Source organism: Labrus mixtus, chromosome 21 (assembly GCF_963584025.1).
Source record: "Labrus mixtus chromosome 21, fLabMix1.1, whole genome shotgun sequence".
Lineage (NCBI taxonomy): Eukaryota > Metazoa > Chordata > Actinopteri > Labriformes > Labridae > Labrus > Labrus mixtus.
This window is the reverse complement of record NC_083632.1, coordinates 19143434-19171213: the sequence shown is the minus strand read 5'-3', so window position 1 is coordinate 19171213 and position 27780 is coordinate 19143434. Positions and strand designations below refer to the sequence as shown.

At 40.1% G+C, this 27780-nt stretch overlaps 1 pseudogene; it reads right to left on the bottom strand.

Annotated features, from left to right (window-relative positions):
- Positions 1-6465: 6465 nt before the first annotated feature.
- Positions 6466-27780, bottom strand: part of LOC132955928 (dynein axonemal heavy chain 1-like) — a 29033-nt pseudogene continuing 7718 nt past the window's right edge.

The following is a 27780-nucleotide window of genomic DNA, read 5'->3' as shown; positions in this document are numbered from 1 at the left end:
CTAGCAGAGGAGCGGTGGGAGGCTGGAGACCGGGGACCACTTTCCAGGCGACAGGCAGCTCAGGAGGTGGTATGGTAGACTGAGGCCTTTGGACCCAAGTTGGAAAGTTAGCATGCATTTCAATTGGATTTTGATAAAAGTAAGGGTGAAATTCAATCCAATTCATTTAGACATTCTTAGAGCAGAAATGTTGAAATGAATTGTGAAAAATATGTGGCTGTCCATCATTGAAAGAACATAAGCTTGAGGTGTTTAGACTTTTACTCTTGTAATAAGCCAGTGTAATCAATCATTTAGATTTTTTGTTGTTGCATTAACTGAATCAGAACTCCAGATTTTGCATATCAAACTAATATGACTCCATGAAGTGGATTAAAAGATAGACTTGTTTGGCACCACCTTGTGGCAGAATCACTCTTAAATGTGTAGAGAGTAGTATGTATGTAAAACTGAACTTAAAGACATGGTTTTGCAATATTTCATTTAAAAAACAGATTTAGGTATCATTATATGAACAACTTTAGATCAAGTACGTCTGGAGATAACCTGACAAAGTTTACGTTTAATGGTTTCCAAGAATTGAATTCAGAATAACTTGACATGAGGTCACAAATGTAACATTTTTAAGGAATACGACTTTTGGAGATCAAGTGTAGATGACATTGAGATTAATAATATGAAAGTCTTGTTTAAGTCTGTGCAATAAACTTCCCCATTTAAAACCAATTTTGAAAATATAGTCCACTTTGTGTTTATTATTATACTATCAGTTATCTATCTGCTGAGGGTTATATTTATAACATCTGGGACTTTTTGTTCCAAAATAAGAAAATCAAAAGTGTTACCTGGTGGTTCCTGCAGCATGAACAGCGACTGAAAGCTCGGGGCTTTCTCTCCGCCTGGCGTGCTGAGATCCTCCTGGTCTGATAATGGTCGTGGTCCTGAAGGTGAGGCGCACCACACTGCAACAAAACAGACACACAAAGGCTTCACATACAATAAATGCAAACACTGAATGATGAACAATCTTCTCCAAAATATAAGCCTCCTGTAGAAAATGAATATTTTCAGCAGTCTGTCAGTCCTTTGAATTCATCCTCAGAATAACACACCGAGCATGAGCTGCTGGACCATCACTTACCTCCGGTGTGTTCAGGTTTTAATGTGTGGGAATAACTAGCTCCAGATGTAGTAATCTCAATATATAAACACAAAATGGGTATAATGAATGTTCACATCAACTATTTTAAAGGGACATTATCTTAGGATTTCTAGATCTGAGATGAGTGTTGTGTTATTGTTGTAAAATTATTGTGTTCAATATTTGAAAAAGACTGCAGGAGCCTAAAGAAATCTTTGTTGATGCAGAGAAAGAATGTGACACATGTTGATCTAAAGATTATATTGTCAAAGTTAATCATTTGTGTTTAAACTGTGTTTTAAGTAAAGATGATATATTACTTTGCTTATAGCCTATGAATCAAAATGTGAAGTGAAAAATGTGTAATACTTTTACTCTCAATTTATTAGAAAATGAATAGCTAGGCCGATCTTTTAAATGCAACACTTCAATTATGTTCTATAGCCTATATTTAATATTAAAATCAGGAGACTTGCAGATACTGTTTTCTTAAGATATTTAAGGTTTTATTAAAGATTATTTTGTTAAATTAGACTACAAAATGTAAGATTCACAACACTCTTCACTGTGTTTAAAGCATCATTTTAGAATAAAGGGGGTTATTTGCACTCAGATTTATTCTAGATAGCCGATGGGTTTTACACAAAATGAAGTAAGCTATATTTTGATTGCTAATTGGCTAATTTGTGAATAACTCTGTTTGCCTCCAACACAGCTCGGAGTTTGAATATTTTAAACAAATGATTTATATTAGGCTATAGGCCTTTTCATATTTGATAATTTGATATAGGAACAGACCGGATAGGCTACAGTCCAGTTTTAGCTAGTCATTAAGATTAAGATTAAGATTTACTTTATTGATCCCTGCAAGGGGAAATTCTGTTTTTACACTCTGTAAGTCATGCAACACACACATAGGCTGAAGTATACACACATGCACAAACAGGATCCTCTGGACTAATGGAGAGATGTCAGAGTGACGGGCGCTCCTGAACTGATGGTGGTGGGGAGGGGGTTTGGTGCCTTGCTCAAGGGCACCTCGGCAGTGCTCAGGAAGCGATCTGGCACCTCTCCAGCTACCAGACCAACTTCCATATTTGGTCCGCACTGGGACTTGAACCGGCGACCCTCCGGTTCCCAACCCAAGTCCCTACAGACTGAGCTCTGCATCATTAACACCGGAGCTCGTCAAACAGTTCAATTCTTACATTTTCATTTCGGAAGTTGGTTCTTTGGATCTTGTGTGTTTCAGGGAGTCTTTTTATCAAGGTGATAAAAGTCCTCAGCTGAAGCGTGAATTTAGCAAAGTACGTAATTTAAAACTTGTTGGATACTTGTCTGTGTCACTTTGACCGGGGAGTCGGGTTCAGGTTCAGCCTTCGGCGCCTGCAGCGGTTTGTCCTTTTCGTTTTCATTTTGCAGCATGGTCACACCGGCTTGTTTTTACCAGCAGAGGAAGAAAGCGTGAGTCAATCAATGCGATGACTCCTGCTGTCCTCCGGTAATGTTGTGAAGCTGCGAGGGAGAAACCGCTGGTGCGTCTGCTTGTCCTGGCGCCACAGACTCCAGAGATTAATCCAAATGAACCTAGAGTGTAGCACAGAAAACCAATAACATTGTTTGAACAACTTAATAACTATTCATTCTCATCCGACTTAAATATTTGTCCATCTACCTAAGAAGTATTCTTTGTCAAATATGTCTCTTCATAGAAATCCAAAGACAGTAAACATCTGGAAGTCTCAAAAGGATAATTCCAGTCAGAATGTGGAGGAGACAGCAACAGTGGGGATTTTCTGTTGATCCTGGTGAGCTCAGCTTCCCGTTCATCAGGAGTCCTGTGGTTGTGTTCACATGGCCAGTCACTGTCACTGCTGATTTAAGCACCACCCACCTACAGTCAAGTCATATTTCTCAACAGCCACTATGCGGTCGCCTTAAAGGAGCAGGACGTATGTTATGTTTAGTGTCCAGTGAGCTTTGTTGGTTTGGAGATTTAAGGAAGGATGGAATAAATCATTGTGTTTTTAATATTGTTCTTTATGTAAGACACTTTGTCCTTGCAGCAAAGTTTTTGTGGAGCATGACTGTCACCATTTTTCTCATCCAGCCTGCAACTCATGGGATTGTGATTTTCACTACTCTAAATCTTATATTGTTGTCCTCTGACAAAATCCTGCTAAAACAAAAAGTGTAATAAAGGACAGACACGATTACAAGACACTTTCATAAGGATGAGCCAATAACTTTTCATGTATTACCCAATATGTGTTGGAAATAACTGTAATAAACAAAACAAACTCAAACTTTCATAGTATAATAAAGAGTGGACTGTTCATGAGTCACATCCTACAGGTCATGATCAATAGCAGATGTGCTGTATGCAAAAACAAAAACACCTTAACTCAAATTCTATGAAGTGTGGGAAGTTGTGACCAAGTGTGTCATGACAATCCCCACAGTCCAGGATTCACAGCAAGGAAGGAAAAACATTGAAATTTGAAATGGTTGATACATCATCATGTGTAAAATACACAAAGATAACATGAGGATGTTTTTTCACTCAGTCCACGCCATGTTTTTTGCAGCTCATATCAAACAAGCTTTGAGAACCATCAGACCATCATCCAGCCAGGGATGCTTAATTTTGTATTCCCGAATTTCCCCTCTGGGGATCAATAAAGTATTATCCTTAATCAGGCTCAATGATGGGAAGCTAGAGGAAATGTTATTTTTCTTTATACAGGGGACAACTGCATGTACCAAAACATTTCTATGCAATAACATTTGAATATAATACATGTTTGAAATAAAGAATTTCACTGATTTGTGATGATTCCTCTGACCTGTTGATTTGTTTCTATGCTTTCATTCTGTGCAGTAATGATTTAAATAGATCTGTTCAGAGTTAGTGATCCAGATGACTCTGTGTAACTTCTTGTTGAAAAGAGGCTCCTGATAACATGTTCTTTTTTAGGAGTAGTTTAACCACTACACATTTTTGGAACACTTTCAACTGATTACATTTAGAAAATCTTCCACCAGCCAAACATCCCTCGAGGGAAATCAATTCACCAAATACCAATACTGCTTAAGATGTGTGAGTGCTTTATTGAATTCAAAACAAACCAGTTGGGTTTAGATGATGACATACATGCTTTGTGTAGTTCGGTTGACGTCCAATCACAGGGGATCCAGGATCAAGTCCAGATCTATGAAATAGAAGAAAACAAGAAATACATATTTCTTAGCCATTTGTATTCAACAATAAGTTAATATAAAACAATTTATACCAATGGACTATTAATTTACAGAATCCAGAAAAAAAAAGATCTGCAATTTCTATTGTTTTTGAGGGACAGGGCAGTGGATAGAAATCAGGGAGATAGAAAGATGTGGGAATGACATGCGGGAGAGGAGCCACAGGCAGGATATGAACCTGTGCCGTGTGGTTCCAGGACAACAGCCTCTGTACATTGGGCGCGCAAACTTACCACTACACCAACGGCGACTCAGGCCTTAACTTTTGCACTGACAATTGGAGCAATCACATGTCCAGAGAGAGGTTAGGTATTAGAAAAATCATCAGCATACTACTCCTGCAGGTCAGAGGTCATTGCTTTATCTTTGCCGTCAAGCAAATCATGGATGTGCTGAATTTGCTGTCCTTGTATTCCATCCTGTTTTACTGTTTTGACCACCACAAGGGAACTGCAGGAGCTCTGGCTGTGATGGAGTAAGATGAGGAAAAAAAATGTGATTGATTAAATTTACTTTTACATGAATAAACAGGTTTGTCTTTATAATTAAACTTACAGTGAGAGCTAAATCAGGAGCTAGTACTGGTCCGCTGCTCATGAGGTCGAGTAAGATAAAAGGAGAGAAAAATAAATGATGATTAGTCAGATTTATAATCTCTGAATTTGTAAATCAGTCATATCACATAAATAACCAGGCTATGCTGGTTTAAAGTATTCTGCGTTACTTTTTTCTTTACAAAGTAGTAGCTCATTCTTCCTGTATGTATCACTTACACAGTGAATGGCAGCAGCATGGTGGTGGAGTAAGAAAACAATGTTAGAATGATGAACAAGCACCAGATTAAAATACAATAATATTATACAGTGAAAGTTGAAAAGAAGTATTTCACTAGTGATGAAATCCACTCAAACACGATTAGCATTTGGAGTACTTCATTTTTTTATTTCAGTCAGAAACTCATACTCATCTTTTTTCAACCACAGTGAGTGACAATCAGCAGCTCTGACTTTGGTCTGCAGGGTCTCCTCCACGGGGGGTCCAGCCGGTGAGTTTAGCTGTGTAGGCCTAGCTTTTCAGTCAGGTGGTCTTCTTCTCTTCAGGGGTTCGAGATTTTGTCTTGCAGACAAAGTTCTAGATAAGGATTTCCAATTTCTTTGCTGAGAGGTTTTTGAAATCTTGAAACTTGGGTCAAGTTCGAGAACAAATGAGAAATTTGGAAAGGCCTGAGGCTCTCATTCTGTTGCCATAATTATTACTGAAGCAGGTGTGTGAGAGATCGGTTAAAATGTGTTGTCTAATACTTGACCATTTTCTTTGGCTGTCATTTTGTACTTTATTTTAACACCATTCATAATGAGAAATAGCAGTTTTGACTTTTCAAAACATCTTCAAGACAGAATATTAATAACACAGAATACTTAAATAAAGTAGGATACAGTAACCCCGTGTTTCAGAATAAAATGTTTTTACACAAATAATACGCTATAAGATTATGTTTTCCCAGACTTATTTGCTCAATATGTGTTTCTTTTACTTTTCTTATGTATTTTAGAGTAACTTGAAGATGTTGCTCTTATGATCAGTTTTTCTTCACCCTCCTTAATTTCTGTAAAGGTTCTGAATCTTTTCTCAACATCTGATAACAGCTACAACCGGTCGTTAAAGGAGGAGATGTAGGCCATGTGGATGTATAAAGTCACAGAGAAGGAAATGGTAAATAGACTTGAGCTTGTAGTTGTGCTTTTCTAGTCTTTTAAACCACAGGTCATAGTCTCTCAAGTGGAACGATTGAGGGTTCGATCCCCAGCTCCTGCAGCAACATGTCCAATGTGTCCTTAGGCAAGACACTTTCCAGCGGCGTATGAATGTGTATGAATGGGATTAGTTACTTCTGATGATCTCGCTACATAGCAACCTCTGCCATCAGCGTGTGAATGTGTAGGTGTGACATGCGGTGTACAAGCACTTGGAGTAGTCAGAAGACTAGAAAAGAGCTATACAACTCAAGCCCATTTCCCATTTTTACCATGTGGGCTTTAAAATAAAGACACAGTCACCACAGGTGTTTTTTCTTGTTTAAGAAAAAATGTGTGTATTTGTGTTTAGTAGTCCAATGCACAGATGAGGGCCACTCCCCGTTTGATCCAATGTCCCTGACTCTGATCTGTAGGCAGCTCCACTGCAATCACATAGTTGGTTGAATGACCGGTTGTAGACAGAGTCCCTACAAAGCAAACAAAGCCATTTAGTGAGAAAATTCAGATAGTAAGTTATTTTTCCATTACTGCACTGAGTTCTCTGCCGGTCCAATGTGCCAACATGAAGGTGTCAGCTTCATGCTGTGGGTGGAAAACACAGAGCTGCACATTTAGACGCTTCATGAAACAGTAAACTAACTGGAGTCTATTTTTGGTGAGTAATAAAACCACTGAGAGGAGATACACACAAACACAAGAGCGAGAAGCCTGAGACTAAGTCATGCTAAAGAAAGTGTTAATGATGCAGCAAAAGTTTTAGTTGCCTATTTCCCTACCAAAAGGAAAATACATTGAATACATTTTTAAATCGGACATTGCGCAGACTAACCAGCACGTGTGAGGGTCTTATAGATGGGGCACACGTAGACCCCAGTGGGTGGAGGTTTGCGGTTAGGTTCCGGGATGAGCCGGATGACCGACATTTCTGTGTAGAGCTCCTTGGGCCTGGAATCCGTGAGTTGACATTCCTGCTTATCCCAGCGAGCACCCTCCAGGAATAGACCGTGGATATAGCAGCCTGAGCTTGGTTTCTCTGTTATCTCTGACACTGGCTTCACTACAACCTGAGGTAGAAAAGAAACAAAAAGAAAAGGGAAAACAAGAAAAGTCAGCGTAAATCATAAAAAATACATTTTTAAATACACAAAACCTGGCAGTTTCCTTTACAGTATTTGATATACTCAGTCAGAGTGGTAAATATGTGTGTGCAGAGTTAATACACCTGACAAAAGTTTGTCAGTGAGACAGAAACAGTAGAAATGATAGACTTTCTGATAAACAGCTTACGTCTCACCTCAAAGTCAAATCCAATAGTGTCGATGGAGAAGCCCGAGCGACGGGCATAATTCTGGAGGGTTCCGGTGAGAAAAGCCTGGGGGAAAAAGAAGCCACTAATCCAGAAGACAGGTGGAATGCCATTATAGATCCATCTGTGCATGAAATTGATCCTCTGGAGCAGATCTGACACCCAGGAGGCCAGAGGCTTCAGAGACGGGTAGGCCTAGGGTGAGAGAGACACACCACCAGAGGTATTTATTGTTAGAAAGAAGATCCTGCATTGGTAACAGAATTAAAGAACTGTTTTCAAAATGTTTATTATAAAGCTTCTTAAGGTAGAATATCTGAGTAATATCTCCAACATGATGCAAACAAACAAAGATGGAGATCATATTTTAGGTTCAGTTCCAGACAAGCAGCAGCTGTCTGTACTTTGACATTTTGTGTTTTTATTTCTTTTTAAATAAAAAAAATAAAAAAAGTTGTAAGATTTCAAATTTTGAACAGTGAACATAAGCCCACTGGTATCACCAAGAGCATCATAAAAGTGGTGTGCGTCTTGCCTTAGCTTTCCACATATCAGGCACCAGGTTGTTAAACAGACTGTTGGCCATATGCTCCAGTTCTGATGACATCACCACTAAACCATTCAGAGCCTTCACAATATCACCCAGACTCTGCGAGATGACCTCCAGCAACTTGTTATATCTGAAAGAAAAAAAAGATACAAGCACCACTTTAGTACTGACGTTTTCATGATTCATGTTATTCATGTTTTCATTTGATGTTTGTCTAGTTTTCATCTAGATAACTGGACATGGGCGTCACTTTGGTTTATTAGTTTGATCAAGTTGTGCATATTTTACAGCCTGTTGTCCAAGTGAAGTCCATCCAACATGTGCATACAAAAAACAGTGATGAGAGAGGGATTTAAAATGAGTGATGAACCTCAGAGCTCCATATTACACAGTATCAATAGTATGTTAGCTTAGTGAGGAGGCGTGCATGTATAAAACATCATTTCATTTCAAACCTTGATTGAAGCCTCGAAAATTATTGAGGTTTTCCCTCATTTGCAATGATGTCGAGATAGAAAGAAACAATCACACACTGTGGTAAAGTGGATTGAGATAATTGTCTTAATTTGTCCAAGAGAAACAAGAGAGTGGGATGTAAATGATTCCACATTTTTGGAGCAAAATAGCTAAAAGCGGATTTTCCAAGTTCAGAGCTAACCCACGGGACTTGAAGCAATAGACAGTGCAGCAAACAACCTCTTCTTAGATTGAAAAGAGGGGCAAATTTTGATTCTAAAGTAGAATCCCGGTTTCAGCTTTAACCTGTTTACCAGCTGCTGAATGTGAGGAGTAAAAGAAAGAGACTCATTAATTAAAATACCAAGATATCTGTCGCTCCATACAGACTCAATTTGTGTACTATGAGAGTTGGAGATCGAAGGGAGGTTAGATGGTTTAGATTTTTTTGAAAACATCATGACTTTGGTTTTGTCTGCATTTAAAACGATCATACTATTTTAAATCATTAAAAATGTGTTGAACAGTGTTAAAAGCAAGTTATAAAAGCTTGGTCTTAAGTGGGTGCAGAGCATCAATGTGTGTTTTATGTTGTTATCTAATAGTACAGCCTGTTGTGTTACCTGATGACCTCCTGCATGAGCACTGTGTTCATGGACTCTTCATAGAGGACCGGGTACTTTTCCATCACCTCCTGAACACTGAAAGGCTGTGGGATCTTTACAACGATGTCTGCCACTATCTCCTCCACTATCTAGAGAACAAAAGAGGACGATCATCCATGAAGCACAACATGTCATTTTAATTATGCAAGTTGTACTAAAACTCCTTCATCAATGTATTTTTGTACCTCCTCATGAGTTTTTCCCCCAGCAGAGGCAGTTCTAGGCTGGAGACGAACCACGGTTCCCAGCAGGGCAAAAGTCTCATTCTGGGCAAAACTGATGTTAGCGTTGTCATGGAGACCAAAGATCTCTGGTGAATCGTTGATGGGCAAACCACGGATGTATGACAAGTAACCCTAGGGTAAGATTTACCATGTGAGGTCACATACTGATAGTAACTGCTGATAGTAATTGTCATCAATTAGTTTGAGGTTCAGCAGTACAGACGTTTTGTGCTTGGATTTAACTGAGATACTTCACATACTACAGCCTGTGATTTTCAGTCAAAGTGATCTATCCTGACCAGTGAGCCAATCAGGGGTGCAACAAACTGATGCTAGACAAAGGTGAAGTCAAATGCATGTCTTGTATTACAATCTTTCGAGGTCTTAGGACTTTATCTGACCTTGATATCCAGATTTGTGTCAATCTGCCTGTAGACTCCAGATGAAGAGTAGTTGTGTTCTTCAACAAGCACATTGGGAGAGTAGAAATCCTCCAACACACTGAGCAAACATCGTCTGTCCCAGTCATCTGTCACACGGCCGCCATAGTTGATCTCTCCAGCAGTGTATCTTAGTACCTGGACAGGAGAAGACAGACATATAAACAAGCAGTAACACACATTCTCTGGTTAAAACAAAAACTTCTGAAACTTACAAAGGACTGTAAGCTCTCTCTCTCTCTTTCTCTCTGATGTGTGAGCTTACAGAAGTAAGCTCACACATCAGTTCTCCACAGTGATCAGAAGAAAAAAAGTACATTAGCAATTAAAGCTACAGTGGGAAACATTATTCCAATAACAAATTTTGATCTTTGCACATTATTAACAATATTAAATTAAAAGTTTCCTTTAAATAAATGCTGATCTGATCTGAGTCTGTGAGCTCCTGCCCCTTTGTATTATTGCTTTTTAAACAACAGAAAACGATCAGGGTTAGCTTGCACAACACTAGCCAATCACAGCCCCCGAGCAAAAACTGCATCATCAAGCTTCCATGTGTCTGTTAGTGGCAGCTCTCTCTCTCTCTTTCTCTCACTCACTCTCCTCGCCACGTGGGGCTGAGACCACAAACGGTGTACAGAACACACCAGTTGCTACTTTTTTCCGCTTTTTTTACACATGTGTATTGATCAGACGTCAGTGTTTCTGTCCTCTAAGTGTGACATAACCAGCACAGTGGATAAGACAGTTTTGTTGTGACAGTGGCTGGAGTGCAATTTAGGTTCTACATTTGGTGGGAGTTGCTTAGACAGTTAATATGAAGTAGCAGAGGGTGAGCCAGAAGGTTATTTTCATTGGAAAGTTCATGATGCCTACTGCCAGAACAGCAATGGATATGTAGTGAAAATGAAGAATTACTGGGACAGGATTAAAGTGATGACGATAAAACAGAAAGAGGGACAAAAAAAGACAAAGAAAATAAAAACACTGTTTAAATCGTGCGGCTTTAGATTTGTTATTGATTGGTTGTAATGAAATATAAACTCTCCCCCACCTTGAATGGGGTGTCCTGATACTCGTCCAGGAACATTTTGAGTTGGCTGATGCAGATATTCAGGTCTCCGTCTGTGAACTCGTAGGGAATGTTAAAGCCTAATGGACCAAACTTCCTTCTCTCAAGAGAAATTCCATGGAAGAGACACAGAGAAAGGAGCAAAGACTTCAAGTGTGCCACCTGAAAAGAACAGAGAGGAATACAGAAGACATAATTGGACATAGTTTTCATAGCAGGTCATGTAATAAAAAGTCAATTTAAAAAGTAGGACTGTGAGTCAGGACTTTGGTTGAAGAGGTGATAAAGTCATTGGTGAGTCTCAGGTAGGTTTTCTGCAGATTGGCCTTGATTCCCCTGGGAGGCTCGATGGTCATCTTTGATCCATTTTGGAGAATGGAGACGGGGAACTTGTTGCTGGGGAGACTTGTGAGCCACAGACGGAAGTCCTTGTGCACCTGTTTGATAGTTTAAGATAAATGTGGTGCCCATCAGTAAAGTCAGTAAAGGTTTGTCTAACATACAGTATTACCTGGGTGTGCATTATACATATGCAGATGTTCTGACCTTTGTTGGGTCGATGTTCTCAATGAGTCTCTCCAGGGAGGGCATCCAGCTGGGAGCCAGGTGACAGTTCTGGAAGAAGACCCAATGACCTTGTTTCATTGCAGCGTGCATCATGAGCTCAGCCCAGGGGCCCTAAGTCAGACAAGCAGCAGAAGAAGAAAGAAGGTAGACGTGAAGACAACAACAAGAGCTGTGCTAAAAACTACTAAGTAAGGCGTAAGCCTCTAATTTGATATGTAAAATCCAAGTTCCTTAAAGTGTGATCCTTATTTAAGCAGCAGGCAGCATAGATTCAGCTCATCTAACAATAACCAGTTTGATCTTCTAAGAAACTTTCAGGAAGTTGGAGTGCTTAGTTTGATGCAGACAGAAATTTTGGACAGGGTATTGCAAGTGCCAAGCGTGAAACAGCAATTTGGGCTCAAATAATTGGAAGACATGTAACAAACACACTGACATGTATTAAACAGTCACAGGGACAGCGTGTTGCTGTGAAAATGTTTGGCTGGTTCCTACGCTTCAGGTTTGGCAGTTGAGTCAGCAATTATCACAAAGGTTGTAGTGGGGTGATGAAATCTACCATGTGTAAAAAAAGAACATTACAGTGTCCCTGGCTATGGTCACAAATAGGGGAAACAATTAGCACCAGTGTGGCCATTCTTAACAAGACAAAGGAGAATGGCCTGGTTCTGTGAGAAAGTGATTTCCTCCAGGGTCAGACAGAGAAGAGTGTCAGAGAAAGAGAAAGAAATCCAAGGCATCCCCCCTGGCACTGACCTGGCCCTGACCCAGAGAGATGGCACTCATTTTCTTTGAGAACTGCATGACGTCGGCAAACTTGTAAAGATCAGCTGCAGGATCAGTGCCAGGGGACAACACAAAGATGAGGGGAGTGGAGAGGGAGGAATCCTTGAAGACCACAGCCAGGTCTGAAGTCTGTTGGAGAGAGATGGGAAAAATTACAAAGTTACTTATTATATACTAGTTATTAAAGTTACAAGCCATAAAGCCAGCTATCATTTTTAGACCAGCCAGGTTTGCAAAGTAAATTCTTTACTTATTAAACAAAGTTTACACCACAGCAAACTCTTACAAAATTGAACTTTATGACACTTCTGGGTGCTCAATGTCAAATGAAAATAGCTGTGTGTTTCAGCAAACATTGGAACTGTTTTTTTACATGAAAGTAAGGAAGGCAGGAAGAGTAAGGACAGGTGTTCTACCTGAGGTTCTATGAAGCGTTGTCCCAGCTGAGCTGATACGTAGTCCTGCAGGCCTTGAACGAGACAGTCAGCCCTCAGACAGCGGAGGACCAACAGCCTCTGGAATGAGTCCAGCTCTGTGTCCCACTCGCCTGGCAGGGGCTCCCTTTGTCAAAAACAAAGTTCCATGCACACCATGTTAGAGACAGTATGACAGCTTCTGCACAGAACAAATGAGGGTAACAAGCGAGCACCTGTGAGGGTGGTTGCTATCAAAAATTCTCTTGAAACCCTGAAGATGTTCGGGGAAGCTCTCTGCCAGGTTGCTGAAGTTGTCCAGAGCACTGAGGCCAAGAATGTCCCGCCAGGCTCGATCTGACAGCCAACTCACTGCAGGGTTAGTCAGCTCTTGCATCGGCATCCCTCCTGATAGCAGGTAGCGCCACTCAGCCTGCCACAGGGAGACGAACCACACTCATCAAATTTCCTTAAAATAAACTGACTAATGTGTTGCATGGGTTCTTACAGGAAATGAAGGAGAGGAGTGAGAGACAGCAAATTATTCTGTGACTCACCATATTAATTTTGTTATCATTCATCATGATGCGAGTGCAAAGGAGGAAGGCAAACATAAGTTTGTGCTTCTCAAACAAGCTGCGGCACACGTTGCTGTACAGGCTGAAGGTGAAAAATTCATTGATGTTTTCGATTCTCTTCTCCACCGTGTCTGTGAAAGACATGTTGAGACAAAGTCAGTTTTAGCTGGTGAGACCACTTCTGTTTTTTTTTACCTGCAAATTCTTGTTTCAGAATGATTCATAACTTCTCCAAGTAAAGTGTACTATGATAATATCTCACTACCTGCTCTTTCAGAGTTTGCAATGCCAGCCATGAAGATCCGAAGGAACCACTCCAGAGAGTACTGGTACATGGGGTCTACATTGGACAGGTCAGATACACAGAAGAAGAGGATCTGTGTGCGCACAGCCACTGGCACATACTCCAAACGTGTGGCATCAATGTCCTTCTCTGTCTGCTCTGCTGCTATCACTTTAGCCTGCCCAAATAATTGTGTAAAAAGTGGATTATTTATTTGATGGCAAAGGTGTCATACATGAGGTTGTTTTGGGATAGCACTGAAAATAAATAAAAAGGACGAACTGACCTTGATCTCTCCTGCTTTAATCTTGGAAGCCTCCAAGACTTGGATGAGCTCTTCATTGTCCACAGGGTTTCCTTCTGTGGAGCTCAGACGGAACAGAATCTCATCCTCAATTTCTTTTAGCTCCTGTTTCATCTGAGCATTGCTGACGATCAGCTGGTTCTTAGCCTCCTCAAGGTCTGGACGTTCCTCAGCCACAACCTGACCCAGCAGCTGGTCCTCTAGACCACTGTAAATATACAAAAAAACTTAAACTTGGATCTGAAAAAACAAGGGTTTTCTGTCCCGAAAACAGTCACAACCATTGTTGTTGATCTACCAAATCTTTTATCAAGCATTAATACATAAGCACAAATTTAGGGAGCTTGTTTAAATAGCATCATTACAAATACATACATGTGGCACAGACAGAAGTACCTACCAAAATAAGATCAATATTATGAAGAAATACATTTAGCTTTTGTCTGAAAATGCATACCTGGGTGATAGAGTGAAGTTTATAAGGGTGACATTGGTGGAAACTTCTGGAGAGTAGTGTGGGTTAGGTAGCTTGGTGGTAATGTACATCTTGAAGTCTTCATGGTAAGGGATGACTGAGTCGCCCAGCTTCAGCACTGTATTGCCCTGCTGCTTAAATGTCTACAGGCCCAAAATGGGCATAACAGATCAGTATATGGTAGATATTTGCATAACGCTAACATACAATACGGGTAATGATTATTTGGAACATATGTGTGTGTATTTACCTGTTGCAACAAGACAGGTTCTAGGGCTGGATCCAACTCCTCTCCTACATTCTCCAGGACGCAGGGTTTCCCAAAGCAAATGGCGTTCTCCAGACTGCGTAGGAAGTCCTGGTCACTAAGCTTCATAGCCTCCAATCCATTGTCTCGCTCCTGCATCATGAAAGGAAGCAAGAATGAATGAACAGTGGAAACAAGAATGAATGAACGGTGCATAAAATAAAACTTCAGATATAAAGAGGCTTTCCATAGTAGTTGTGGATGATGTGAGTAAGAGACAAAAAAACAACAATACACAACCAAAGCAGGCACCCGTGTTTGTACTGAACCTTGTATATCATATTTAGCATCTGCATAGTCTGCTTTTTCATTTGTTGATAGTGGTGAATAAGGTTCACATGTGGTGGGAAGGGATGAATTAAAATCTTGATGTGGTGTCTTTGATGAGTTTTTTGTCTCACTGGCACCCTCTGCAGTCTCGGTCTGATCAACAGAAAAGTGTTCTCACCATAGTTTTGATCCATGTGTTTGCTTGTCCCTGAGGATCAATGAAGAGTGCCCAGCGCAGAGAGTACTGCGTAATCACACCATTCTCCACTGAATGGTTGTCTTTTGGCAATCCTGATATCTATGCACATAGAAATGACAGTGTTCAAATGTGTGATAAAAGAAAATAGCCTAGTTAATTAGGGTCTAAAAGCACATACCAGTCAGCCTGATGGTCTGACTATTCTTATTCTCATGTAACAGTTAAGATCGGTCTTAAGAAGTGTAGACCCTGAAAGTCAGATCATGAAAGCTTGTTTCTAACCTGCCAGGAACGGATCTTGACTGGATCTCCAAGAGTGCTGATCAGGTTTGGTTCTTCAGTGTGCGGGACACTTAGCTCTTTGAAACAAATCAGCCACTCCTCTGCCATGGCTGCCCTGTACTCTCCCTAAACACACAACAAATGAACCTTTATGAAATCATGCAATAATGCTGAACTGTTGAGCACAAATATATGTACTGTAAGTCAAGGGCCACACAGAGACAGTCACACACAAGGCCTTTCCAACAAAAATCTACACTTGTACTTTTGTCTCCAACAGTATCAATCAGTAAGGTTCAGATTTCTGGTTTAATCAAGTTTTAGCTTGAGTTATGTCAACAGGCAGAAAGGAACTTATCAAAACTTACTTTTGACTAGTCAACAATCACTGAATTAAATGAATCATATTCAGTCATTTATGATACGATACATGTATCTATAAAATAAATGCAACTTTCAACTTTCTAATCACTGAGGTACAACCAACTTACAGTGAAGGGTCCCAGGTATGCTATATATCCTGCAGACAGCAGCACGTCACCTGTCACATTATTAACCATGTAATCCAGATGTTGTACTGTTTCCTTCCAACGCACCTTCTCATCTGCAAGACCACCTATAAGCTATAAGAGAAAAAAATAAACATGAAGAAAAATTAAAAAACATATTCAGTTATATATTTATATATTTTCTAAAACACATTTGCACTGTACTCTTGATTGCACTGATTATCCACAGAAAATAGTCTACATATATTCCTACATTTAATGTATCTTATGGCACTTCATTATTGGTTTTCCCTGAAATGTTATTTTTCATTTATTTTCTACCTATGTGTACCCTGTTCACCATCACTCTGTTTATTGTGCCACAAAAATGCTTACATTTCTTCCTTTAAATTACGAGAGTTTTGTCTTATCTTGTCTTATCCATAACCCTGACCTTGTCTGCTCGGACGAGGCGGGCTCCACACAACTGAAACTTATTGTCCAGCTCGTCCTTCTTTGCCAAGCAGGCTTGGTACTTGGCCTGCAGAGTGGCAATGCCTCCCTCCACTACTGCCAGCTTTTCATTGGCATCATCCAGGATGAGCTGGGTAGCCGCTAAGTCTTCCTGAGCCTCTTCGAGAGCTTGCTGTGAAAATATTTACAATTTAGTGACAAAATGACTCTCTTATTTGAACACATTTAGGAAAAAGGTGTCTTAAACAAGATATTGAACAATGTAGATATTTGTATTTACCCTTTTAGGTTCCACAGCCCTAGCCACAAAATGATAAACATGCATGGCCCGCACCCACTGGCAAATGGAGGTACAGGCTTTGGAAACCTTGGCAATGGAGGCTGGCTGGAATTCCTCATTATCTATGTAGGGCTGGACTAAGTTTATCACACTATCCGGGATATTCTCCTGCAGAATTGACAATTGGGGGAAAAAACCCTGCTCTTAATACAACTCAAGCAGGAAATGATGCAACAAACACTGGATGTAATAGAATTCAAGAGCATAAAACCAAATTAAGAGAGACATAACTCTTTTTCCTGAAAAAAACGTGAAAAATTCCCCATTAATAGTAAAACATGTCAATAATAAATCAACCTGGTGTGTGCTTTACCTTATCATACTTGAAGAGGCTCTCCAGGAACTTGCCAGGGTCTTGTAGCAGACACTTGCCAGGTTCCCAGTAGTCATCAATCTTAGTACCAGGCTTCTCTCCAGGAACTCTTTTGGGTTTGATGCCTTTCATAATGCACATCGCCTCGATAACCAGCCTCACACCCTGTGGAGGTCGCTGCATCGCTCGTAACTATAAGAAAAAAAAAACAATTATCGGTAATTCATATTTTTTACATGTAAACAGTATCCCATTTGAAGAATGTAAAACCAATGATCATCAAACTCTCTGACCTCGGTGACATCACCCTTGTTGAGGGACTTGAGGCTCGTGAGAGCAGCATCCAGGGCTGGCAGAGCCTCATCCAAGTCTCTCTGGGCATCTGCAGCGATGGCTCCTGCAAAACGGGCTTTCTCTGAAGCTTTGGCTTCCTCAGCTTGTACTGACTTACGGGTTTCCTCTGCAACCACTGTGTCTACCTGGCAGTGTACAGAAGAAATGACAATCAAGGACCACAGATTATAAATGAATGAACATACATGGGACAAACGCTTTATAGTGTCCAGTGCTGCCCACTCTTTTGTTCCACCATCAATGATTTTAAATATCGTGGTCATGAAAACAAAGAGTTTCAGTTCATTCAAGATTTTTTCAAAACCAAAAGTAATTTAAACTGAAAAGTTTTTGGCTATGAAATGTTTCTTTTTATTTCTTACTTTGATGGTCTCCATAGTGACTTCGGTGTCCTTGGCAGCCTCCTCCAAAAGAGGTCTCATCGACTCCAGTTCCTCCTGCATATTACTCACATCCTCAGCTGTGCTAAGAAGCTACAAGACAGCAGGTAGTCAGATAAGAATGCTTATAACTCATGCACTACACATGATAAATCGAACTTCTAGGTCTTTTGTTTATTTTATGTTTATTTTGTATAATCATTATTAAGATGCCTTGCCTTGTCCAGGCCAGTCTTCATGCGCAGACGAGCACCACACAACTCTTGCTTCTTACGTCCAATGAGATCTGAGAATATTTTGAGCAGTTCCAGGTAACTCTTGGGAGTGACATAGTTGTGTCGCGAAAGCTCAGCCAGGTACTGTTCACACTTCTTGGCTACTGTCTGGTGGATCTTAACACACATCAGTGTCTGGAAGAAGGGAATCCATCAGGAGAAGACAACGCTTTATGATCATTTTTATTTTGGGAGTTATTTTTCCTTTTGTAAGCAGCCAATAGTTTGTATTTATTTAACAAGATAATATTCTGTTTTCAGTGGTTTGAAAGTTGCTTGAGACTGTTTTCCATCACCGTGCGCTTACTGCTTCAACTGTTTGCAAACTCTTGTTTCTGTTACTTGGCCTGAATTACTCCAGAGTCAATACAAACTATAAATCTGGCTCAAACTAACAGTGCAGACTATTCTCTGTCACATCACATTCACCTTGTTGTTTTGTTTAATGGAATGATTAAGTTGGTTTCTATACAATATTATTTAAAGGATGTAAATATTTCAATGTAAAGTACCTCCCTGCTAAGAACTTCCTGCCAGTAAAGCTTTCTAACATCCACACACAAATAAACACACAAACATCACCCTCACCAGTCCTCTTGTAGCTGTCGGGCTTAATTCAAGCTCAGGCAACTCATTAAGAAATGATGTGGCAACAGCCTGAAGAGCCTCCTCTGGCCAGGCGCTGAACCAGTCTATGGTACAACATGTCACCAGGGAGGGAAACTGCCTGAGCCGGGCACGAAACACCTCACCAATAGGACTGTGGAGGAAAAAGTGAAGGTGAAGGGGAGAGGCGGGGGAGAATAGGGAGTTGGGTGATGGACAAGCTCAAAGGAATTATCTTGGTTAACGTTTGATCATGTATGTTTTGAACAATTGCTAACCTCATGCAAAGCACAGTGTGGATGTTGGTGCGGACTCTCCTGATGTAAGCAGCCATGAGGTTGGATTTAGTTGGCTGTTGGCCCAGATCTTGCACCACTGGCTTCATGGCTGCTAGGATGCGTTCCTGCTCGTCTGACGCGTACAGGTTGGGAACATCTCCAGAGTTCAAAATGTTGTTGATATCCTCCAGGAATGACTCACTCTTAATCTGGGAGAATAACACAAACGCAATGATAAACCTTCTGTCCTGGTGAGAACAGACAAACATTACTGCGTAGATGATCAACTTTAATTTAAGTTCATACTCTCAAACAAACTGACCCCAAATAAGTGCAGTCAGTATAACCACTGTGTAGGATTGCTGTTTGCGTAGTTCATACTGTAAAATCACAGCACAGTCTAAAGGACTGTGTGGTTGTATAGAGTATAATGTAGAAGGTGATAAGACACAGATTGTGTTTACCTGTGTGTCAACAAAGAGGAAGGTGATCTGCTGGTCCTGGAGGCCGGCCTTCAGCATGATGCTTTTAATATCTTCTCTCCACTCTGTCTGACCGTAGTTTTTGGCCAACTCAATCTGGAAACACTCATACTCTGACCTGATTGTAGAAAACAAGGCTCCATAAGTTGGCTACAAGATGTTTAAGTCCCATACTTATGCATGAAGAATATTTATATATATCCATAAATTCATTGTTTTCAAAAATAACTTATAAAAAATATTTTCAACACTTTTTGAGTCTTCTCTTAGCTTGTATATGAACTTTAACTACACTGTCATGAAATACCACTCTGAACAAAAACAGAGGCAACCCTGTGATGATTGATCTAATTCTATGTTTTTCCAGATTTCATAGTATGCTGAAATTGATGGAATCATACAGCTGCCTGTGGAGAGGTACATCAATCTTAAAAGCCGAACATGCTTTGGAAAAAAAAAGCTCATCTGTAACCTAACCTTAGAAAAGACAATTTAAAAAAAACAGCAATGGGATCCTTACAGCAGCAGTAATCTGGAGACACAGAACTTTTTTCAATGATAATTATATTTTGGTATAGGTGTTGCAAAGAGAGTGTGAATCTCACATATATGAGGCCATCTTAGTAAGGGACTGGCGTCCACTGCCGCCCACTCCAAGCAGCAGGGCGTTGCCCAGGGGCTGGCGCAGGATGCGGCTGATACGACACACATGCTCAATAGCATCCATGAAGAGCACCAGCTTCATCTTGGTGGTACTGATCTGGTTGTAGTCCTCCATGTATTCCTCCATCACTTTCGCCAACTAATACATAAATCATTTAAACATTTTTTTAAAAAGCAACCATTTTGTTGTGAAATATAGTTGGTGTGGAACAAAAACATTGAGTGGAACAAAAACATTGACAATGGGTAGAAAGAACAATGGAACTACACTTGAACAAGCTGGTCAGCTGTTTGGCAAAAAGAAAAAGAAATCTTAAAATAAGACCATATCAAACCGGTTGTAACCGATCACCTTTTCCTTGTCTTCTATGAGTGTGTAGACTTTGTTGTCAGCTCCAGGAATCATGAAATCTCCATATAAAACAGGTTGGAATGGCACAACCTCGTCAAAGCTGCAGTCAAACTTCTGAATGCAGTCCTTTAGGAGCAGGTTAAACCAGTCCCTGTCTTCAGTACACACCAGGCGGTCCTGGAATACCCGGCAGCTTTCATGGTACCACAGCCGCAGTAGCTGCAGTTTGTCCTAAAATCACCCAAATAATGTTACTTTTACAATTGAAATATAAAGATGAACCCTTTCAATTCTTCCAACATTTCCCTTTAGTCCACACTTCCTCATACATCATATTTCTAGGGTTCCAATAAGATCAGTTGCATGTATCCTCTAGGTGACATAAGCCGTACAATATCAATGCTTTTAGTAGTTGCTTCACTTGTAGTTGTAGTTGGCTCAGATTGTTTGTACCTATTGATCAAGAGGCTAAACCTGAAAGTAAATTTAAATAATCTATATCATAAAAGTCATCTGATTGTGTCATATGAATTTGAGTCTGTGGGATAAGACAACCTCCATCATTCCAGCCTCAGCCATCAGGATGCCCTGGAAGACTTTGGACAGGTCTCTGAGGTTGAAGGTGTAATGGGATTTGGCCGGTGTTGGGAGGAGCTGAGATGTAATGGTAGCGTAGACTCTGATAGTAGCGTCTACCAGGGACTCATTCAGCGGCTGGATTGCTGGCACAGGTCCTGGTGAAAGCAGCAGCAAATAGGAGAGAACTAAAAAATCTACTAACATGTGGAAAATTGAAACAGTTACATCAGAGAACAGAACGTATGCTCCAGCAATAAAAATACTTTTATTTACAATTATTTTAATGTTTTTTTTTGTTTTATACCATGTGTGCTATACAAAGCAGCTAAAGACTCATCTGTTCATACTTGCCTTAGTTTGAACTGTCTGTATTAGATTTTATGTGACTGTCTCTTTGTATTTTCTCTGTTCAATTCTTTATTGTGAAGCACTTTGTGACGTCTGTTCTTGAAAGGTGCTATAAAAATAAACTTTACTTACTTACTTACTTGCTATACCAACTTATTCTTATTATCAAACTGCATTTTCTCATACATTAATTTCTGTCTGTTTGTTATCTCTGTGTCCCTGACTTACTTCCTGGCTCCTTTTTACTCATATTTCCATCTGGAAAAAGAGCAAAGATTCAGTTAAAAGCTGTTGTTGGTTTCTTTTTCACAGGCTAATGACAATACTTTCTACCCTGCAACACCTGTCCTGCATGTAAATCCAAACAGACTAGCAGCCATAACTGACCCATCCAACTGCCCAAAATGGTGGAAAAAATCCTTTTCTTGCTGGCATCCTCCATTTCAGTGAAGGACAGGAAGTTGAAGTGGCGTGTAAAGCGCTGGGTGATGGGGTTCCTGCCTCCCCCTGGGGGTCCCATTGCACAGGCAAAATTGATGTCCACTATGTGTTTGAAAGTCCCTGTGGGGGTTAATGAGATGTTTCACATTCAGGAATGAAAACCAAAATCCGGATCTATCTCTAATAGTAATGAGGAATATGTTTTTAGGCATAAAGATGCACTCTAGAGCCACACATACCGGTAGATAAATAAGATGCTAAATACCAACCTATCTGTTTCCTGTCATACCAGCCTCTGTGGTCCATCCACTGCCTCAGCAGTTCAATAGGAGGTTGAGCACCATAGGTCTCCAACATTGGCATGTTTAGGTCATCGATGAAGAAGATAAAGTACTTCCCTAGTGGAGGTCCAAACATACCTTTCCGCCTGACAAACAGACACATAAAGGATTGAAATGGTTGGTCACAAGTATATTATTGTAATGTAGATGATGTGTAGTGGGCTAGACAAAGTCTAGCAGTAAAAGCCCACCTTTTATCTAGTTTACTGTCAATGTAATCCTGAGTCTGGTTGGCTGAGGAGCGGGCAGAGAACATGAGGAAGTGTGTGATGTATTCAGCAGGCATGTTTTTCAGCAGCTTGTCAGACATGGTCAGGGTCTTTCCTGTGCCTGTGGGCCCAATACAGAGCACCTGGAACACACACACATTGAATTGTAAAAGTAATGTAATGGTCTGTGAAGTCTTTCTGGAATTCGTAATTCTAAATTTTTGTCCAAAGGGCATACTTCAGGCTATGTCCAGCAGTACGTTTATTGAAAGCCAAATGAAATGAAAGCCAAGAACTTCAACCAGTCTGGTTTTATGGTGACTTTTCAAGGGAAATAAATAATTTCAATATTTATGTAAGTATTCAATATTAATTTTAAACAAAATTGTTTGTAGACCAATGTGTGTTATCACAGTACTCACAGGTTTCTTATTGGCCAAAAGCATATCCATGAGGAAAGCCATTCTCACAGTGTCAGCAGTGGGAACGATGATGTCAGCATAGCTTGTGTTCGGGGTGATAACAACACTCTTTGCAGATTTCATCCAGCTTGCCCACTGGACCTACAGTACAGGAAAACATATAAAAGAAACTATACATCCTATGGTGTTAGTTTCGTGAAACACCTGTATGCATCATCGACTTACTTTACGGTCCTCATCTTCATCGTCATCCTCAAAATTACTTATCCCTGCATCATCAAGCCTGTAGTCATACACCAGTTCCTCCTCTGGAAAACAAAGCTGAATCTAAAGGACAAACACATTGTGTTAAAAAAAAACATATATTCCTTCGTTATGATAAATCAATCTGTAAAAGGTGGATAGAGACGTTTCCCTTTTTTTACAGGTGGCTAGAAATTAAAATTAATAAGGTATTTGGATGTTAAAGCACTAATGCTGATATGACCTGAGACTGACCTCTTCTTCTGCCATCTTGTTTTTGAGCCAGGCACTGAAGCGCCTACAGCTAGCTCCATCTCCTGTCGCTCCTACACTCCACACTAGAGAGAAGAAGAACCAGGGTTCGATCAGCTCCTTGAGGCGGTCCAATTTCTTTTTTGGAGGAGGCTTTTCTCCCTACAGAACAATAAGGTGTTAAAGAGGGGATCACAGATACTCACATAAGCAACAGGTCTTTCCTCAACTCCAGGGTGATTTCAATAGCTCGCTGCATATTGTTCTTAATGTGGGAAGTTTGTTAAATTACAGTGATATGTTGAAGAAATATCAGAGCATGAACAACATGTACTGAAACAGAGTAGAGGCAAGAAAACACTAAATTATTTTCAATAACAGAGCAGCGTCTGTATTTAAAAAAAATAGTTCAGCACAGGATGGGTATTTCAATAACAAATAAGACACATCAAACCTTTAGTTTTAAAGAAGTAAAGAAGAATATTTGTACAGAAATCCATATACTGTATATTCAATAATGGGTGATTGTAACATAATTATGATTACAAACCTCTTTAACTTTGAAGGGATTGAAGAAGCAGTCCATTAGTTTAAGAAGACTACATGTCAGGTTGCTGTCCAAAGATGTAATGACCTCCTTTACTGATGTTCGGACACATTTGATGGAGTCCTGTGTAAAAAAGACAAAAGTATAACAATCATTAGACCCCCAGTGAGGAGTATTTAAGTAGTTATAAAAAGACCGGAAATAATAATGATGCCTCTTTATGAGCTTCAAAAGCAAACAACAGTATTATATATATATATATAACAACCAGCAACAAGTATGAGTATTAGTATAGAGTCATTTCTAGTGTTTGTAATCACAGAAAAACATTCACAGTGAGTGACAAGGATGACTTTTTTCAGAAACTACACTACATTTAGTGGACAAAATCAACAGAGAAAAATCAAACCACTTTGAACACAGGGCTCACCAAAATCTACACAAGATGAAAGTTGCTGTCATTGCCTTTTTTACCTATCATAATAAACTTGTTAAAAACATGTTAAAAACATATTTAAATATCCTGCTAGTCTCCCCTCTGACCTGCAGGAACCTGGCAAACAGGGAATTCAGCTGCTCTGTGAAAGGTTTCATGGCTTCAGGGATCCGCCTCAGCCAGCACTCTGTGAAAGGGACAAGGCCCAAAATACTTGGCTCCAGGTAGACCATACCACAGCGAGACACTGTGGCTGGAGATGCAACTGCCAAGTCTTGTACTTCAAACATCATGGTCATCACCTACAGAAGTAAGGACACAGAATGCCTGGGTATACATTTGACAGAATCAGCACAAGAGAAATAAACAAAGAATGCAAAAGCTTAACCTTACATCTGTCAGTTTAATGATTTCTCCTGAGCTGAGGCACAGTTTTTTGTTGTCATCCAGCACTGTGTTCATGTTCTCAATCCATACAGCATCCACTGGCCCATCAAACATGTACCACTTTTTCTCTTCGTCCATGGATGATGCACCTCCACGGATAAGAGATGAGAGGATACCATCGGTCCTATAGGGATGGACAAAGAAGCAAAGTGAGTGTTAAGTCAGTCTCAGAGTTTTTGTCTTTGGACTGTAGTTTGCTATTTGTAGTTCTTACCACTCGTGTGTGAGCAAGTCATACTCTCCATAGAGCTGTCCCATTGTGATAGACTTGGGATTGAGGACATACATCTGAACAGATTCATACATGCCTCCACTCACAGAGGGCTGGCCCTTCAGAGCTGTTACTGCAGCACCTAGTATCTCGTAACACTAACAAATGTAACATTAAACGTACATGAAGAACTATACACTGAAAAAGTAATGTCATTGTTTTCTTTTGGGAAAAGTCAAAGACTCACCTTGGTTTTCCCTGATCCAGAGGGCCCCACCAACATCAGTCCATGCCTCACCACTGTGGTCTCATACAGCTGAATACATTTACTGATATATCCTACAATCAACAAAATACTGTGACCTCTTCTTCATGAGAAAACAGGTGCATCAAAATATATTTTCTGTACCCAAAATCACTTACCATCCACATCTTTGAGGTTTTTCTTGATGCAGACGTTACGCATGGATTCTTCGAGTGTGCCATAGTTGATCGGTTCCTGCTTAGTCTTTGGGAAAAGATCGGACACGATACCGTTGAAGAGCTTCAGGTCATCCTGTAAGAACTTAGGCACATTGACATCTTGTATTGCCCGCAGGCAGATCAACTCCTGGGAGACAGCAAGATTGCAGACACATAAGCAATCATAGGACAGGTAGAGTTTAGATACAAACTTACAATTTGGGTCAGTATTTCTTACACTTTCACATTTCTAACCTCATTCATGTCAGGATTCTCTCTCTTCAGATTGCCAGCAGCTGAGATCACAGTCTTTACAGCTCTCATTCCAAAATCATAATGATCCTTTATTAAAACAAGAAAATACACAACATTTTTAAAGGTTTGTTATCTTATGTACATACTCACTTCATCTTTTACCAATATCTATATAACTATGCGCTGTAGGCCAGATTTTTTTTAAGTCTAAAGTTGTACAAGGTGAAAAAAGTCAGAGGTCTGTATCAATTTACAAGATTTTACAATATGTGAGTTTAATTTGCTTTCTGTTTCGTGTATACTCACTTCATTGGACCCATAGCACATTTTCTTGGTGTACATAAAGTACATTGAGTTTAAACAAGTCCCATTTCTGACATCCTCTGAACCCATACAGTACCTGAGAGCTCAGCTGTTCAGAGGAGAGTTTGAATGTGGTGGTGATCTTCTTGGAGAGGACTTTGGCATCACTGAAGCCAAATGAGTACAAAGAGATCTCAGCAATCATAGCGTAGTTAGGGACCATCATGGCCACAGGGCGAAACAGGGCCTGTAGAAAATAGAAACTCCTGTATTGTAAACCTCATCTGTTCGCCCTCAGGGATAAACAGTTATTCAATTTCAGATAGCATTTTCAAACCTTGAGATTGTCAGGAAGTTCAGTGCGCCCAGCATATCCAGGATTCATAGTGATGAACACAGCGCAAGAAGGAACAAGAGGGATCTCTGACCCTTCAAACATAAATCGTTCTGCCTAAAGACACATCACAAACACACTGATTTAGTAACAGATTACTGACTCTTTATGGCCCTATGGCTGATTTACATTTTTTGTACCAAGCGAAGTTACAAAGGTTTACAAAAAATTGTAAACACTTGTAAAAAAAAATTGTAAACATTTGAAACTTCCTTTTGCACAAAAAATTAAAATCACTTGCATATATGCAATTAAAATGCAATTCTTGTAAGAGTTGTATATTAGGTTCATTTTACATTATTCTGTAGTCCTACAATACTAAAACACAACATGATGTTAAACTTTCTACTTGCATTGTCATAGTTCTGTTTTATTAAGCATCACTATAGAAGTATGCTTCTATAGTGTTGCATAAAAAAGTCTTTATGCTTCCTCCATAAGCTGACCTGACCATTATTCAACTTAACATTATGCACAAGTACAATTGTCAGATGGAAAACATTCTCCCTGTAAATACAGAGAGTACATGTATAACTATAGTTTTCTGTTAATAAGTGCAGTCAGTCCCAGAGTGTGAATTCTTAGTTAAACAGCATCTCACCCTTTGCTGCTGGGCCTTTTGTATGGTGGTGATCTGCTGTGCCACCACAGACAGCACTTCCACATCAATACGATTAAACTCATCAAAGCAAGCCCAGGCCCCTGAGCTAAAACAAAAAGCATAAATATGATTAAAAGAAGATTTGTATTATTGAACAGCAAAAAAACTCAAGCAACTTGGTACTGATACATTTTTCCCACTTTATTAACTCACGTTGCCAGTCCTTTGAGAAACTTGCCCATTGCAATGAAGTCCAGCTGATCAGAGCAGTTGAAAACAACGGTCTGGATAGCCAGAGCCTTTCCCAGGTCTTTAGTCGTTTCTGTTTTTCCTGTACCTGCTGGGCCTGCAGGAGCCCCTCCAAATTTCAGGTGTAGAGCTCCTGTTAGGGTCAAGTAGCACCTGAAGGATGCAGGAAATGGTGTATTTAAAATGCTGTGTGGCATTGAGCTAAAGCTGAGTAGATAACTAAGACTAAACAACTACCTGTCAGTGAGCTGGGTGATGACCAGACGTCCAGAGTTACCAAGGTACTCGTATCCATACAAAAACTCTGCATTTACTGCACAGATGTAAAGGTCATCTTTTGCCCAGTAATATCTACGAAAAGAGCAGTATCCAACTTATTCTGCGCCCACAGAATTGCAAAAAGGTGTGAAAGGAGTGATACAACTAAAAGCCAAAAAAAGACAGGCCAAAAACATCAAAAGATAACCTGAGTTGGCTGATCCACTCAAAATCATTGACGCTTGAGACCTCCTGCTCCACTAGCTTGGCTGCAACATCCTTAGCATGCACTTCTATGACAATAAGTGCAGAGAGCACAGATCGCTGCATCTTTGACAGACCTCCTCTCACTAGCTGCACCAAGTCCCCCAGCTTCAGAAACAGATGTGAAAATGTTAAGAATGTCAGCATGATGCCATGTGCATGATGTTTGGTGTAAAT